This window comes from Triticum dicoccoides, chromosome 1B, assembly GCF_002162155.2.
Source record: "Triticum dicoccoides isolate Atlit2015 ecotype Zavitan chromosome 1B, WEW_v2.0, whole genome shotgun sequence".
Lineage (NCBI taxonomy): Eukaryota > Viridiplantae > Streptophyta > Magnoliopsida > Poales > Poaceae > Triticum > Triticum dicoccoides.
The window spans coordinates 561,752,765-561,755,491 of NC_041381.1; the positions used below are offsets into that span (position 1 = coordinate 561,752,765).

The following is a 2,727-nucleotide window of genomic DNA, read 5'->3' on the forward strand; positions in this document are numbered from 1 at the left end:
GGCCGCCGCCCCTGCCGCCGCCGCATCCAGGCGCTTCTCCACCACCTCGGTATCCCCTCTTCCTCCTCCTGTGCCCCAAATCCAGCCCCGCCACCGAGCACATCTTCCTCGCCGCTGGCGACTCCGTCCTCTACTCCGCCCTCCTCCCCTCCCCTCCCCTCTAGACGGCTCGACCTAGGCTGGCCGTTTCCTCCAGATCCGTCGGCAGAGGAGGAGGAGGTGCCTCCTCCCACTGCCATAGCACCCTCCAACCTTCTCTCCTTCCTCGCGCGCGCCCGGAGCCCTAGCCACAGCACTCGAGGAGTGCTGGTGGTGCACCGAGTGCTGCCTCGATTGGGGCATCGGCAGCGGCCCCGACCTCATCCTCGACGACGCCCTGTTGCTCATCCACCATGGTGTCAAGGCCGACGAAGAGTCCAGAAAGGTCGCCGACCCGGAGTCCACCGACAACCCCGTTGTGCTCGCCATCATCCGCACAAGTACCGCAAGATGGAGGAGAGGCTCGTCGGCATCTCCGAGGAGAGCACCACCGGTGTCAAGCAGATGCAGGAGTCCGACACTCTCCTGTTCCACGCCATCAACGTCACCAAGAGCAAGGTATACTTCCATTCTTCCCATTTTTATAGAGTTTCAGAGGAGCTAGTATAAGATATCAAATTTACTTGCAAAACAGGGGCTGTTAATTATAGTTTTATTTTGGTCTACAATTGCATACACAGACATTTGTACAGTAGCTTATCGGATAACTAAAAAGTCCACAACCTATGACTTTAAATCCAATTTTGTGGAATTATTCAACCTCGTTATCATAAAGGCAGTGTACCAGTTTCACTGTGCCCTGTGCTCTTGATCTTCTCAGTTCATAGAGTGGGTTTTCGATTTATGCAGTTCGCATCCATCTACTGTCATTGTGCTGCATTGCAAATTGATGGTTGTTTTGCTCCTTATCCTATACGCTATTGCCTAGTTTGATATGTCTGGGGTCTTTTATCTGCGCCTTTTCTATTATTGCCTTGTCGGGCAGCTCATCATAACCTGGGAGATAACATGCAGTAATGTATGTTGTCAAACTATTAGGTGCCTAATCACAATTTCATATCTTGTGGCTTAGAGTTACATTCTACATACAATCTACTCTGTGCCGATGGCTGATACTCCCACTGTGTGAATTTACATCACCGTATTAAGAATAGAGTGCGTGTGTAGTTCAGACTTGAGCAGATTCTATGCAAGAAAGTGCCTCTAAGATGATCTCACATAACGGAAATTGTGTGCCACGTCTAAATTCCAGTCGTTGACATAGACAGAGCCACAATGTTCTTCATTATGATGAGCTATCTAAACAGAGGCAACTCTGCAGTTTTCGAAAATATTAAACATTTGAAATTGACTTTCAGCATAGCATAGCAGTATTGATTCACATGGTTCAAATTACGATAAAAGCACCACAACTGTGGTTCAGATTTGTAGGTGGTGGTATAAGTTACTGTAGGTGGTGGTGGTATAAGTTACTGTATTTGTAGGTGGTGGCAGTATAAGTGAGCAATGGTCTCCAACCACTTTGAGGTTGTTATTCTCTGTTTTTGGAATATATTCATTCTGGGATGCCATGTTTTTCTCTTGCTGATGTTATTCTCTGTTTTGGAAATATATTCAGTTTGGGAATGCCATGTTACACTGACACAACTTATTAGTTTGGTCCTTGTCTGATTTAGTTGTTGCATCTAGTCTTCATCTCCCCTGCCTCCCTCTGATTCCTCGTGTGTTTTCTTTGGGTGCAGGTTGCTTTGATCTGTACAAGCTGCTGCTGCTGCAGGTGGACAAGGAAGCCCTCATGGCTGCTGCTGCACTACAGTCTGCTTTTCATTTTTTGAACAAGATGTATTAATGTTAAGTTGACATTACTGTTGCCTTGAGCTACATACACTTACTAACATAGATCCTGTTATCCTGTTTTTACTGTAAGACTTGTTGTTTAGCAAGGCTTGAGTAATTTAGTGTACTGCATCTTTAGTTTCAACTGAAATTTTTGCATCTTGTATCTCATGCTAATTGTTGCATGAGTAGTTTCAGTAGTTTAATAGCAGCAGCAGTAGCACAAATTTAATTGAATTCAATTAAAATTTCCAGAATCTCTTCTTGATCTGTAATGAGTGTAGAGTAAGTAATTAAAGATAGGCTTGCTGTTAGTAGTAGAGTAAGTAATTAAGTCCTGTTGTTTACTGTAAGACTTGCTGTTTAGCAAGGCTTGAGTAATTTAGTGTAGTGCATCTTTAGTTTCAACTGAAATTTCTATCATGCTACTGTGACATCTACTGAAAATTTCAAACAAATGAAAGGAGTACTGTAGTTACAAATGGAGCCTACAAATTCTATACATCTATTGTACTCATTTTTCAGTTATCTGTAGTTACAAAGCATTAATTGTAAGACTGTAACTAAACATATCTTCTTATCCTATGTCATTTTACTCATACACATGCTTATGATCCTGTTAACACATGCTGATGCTCATTTTACTCATGCACATGCTCATGATCTTCTTAGTTAAGACTGTAACTACTCCATTTGATTGCATGATCTCTATTTGAATGCATGCTCATAAGATTGTAACATGAGTTCAATATCACAGTGAACATGCTCATGATATCTATTTGAATGCATGTTCTTCTGTTGCTGCAAGTTCTATGATATGTGAGTTCCTTCTGTTGCTGCAAGTAGTGACAC

At 43.2% G+C, this 2,727-nt stretch overlaps 1 long non-coding RNA gene across 1 annotated transcript; it reads left to right on the forward strand.

The window, feature by feature from the left end:
• The first annotated feature begins 487 nt into the window (after positions 1-487).
• LOC119308457 lies at positions 488-1,938 on the forward strand. Its single transcript, XR_005150113.1, has 2 exons — positions 488-597; positions 1,782-1,938. It is a non-coding gene; the product is annotated as an uncharacterized LOC119308457 (long non-coding RNA).
• The last annotated feature ends 789 nt before the right edge of the window (positions 1,939-2,727 follow it).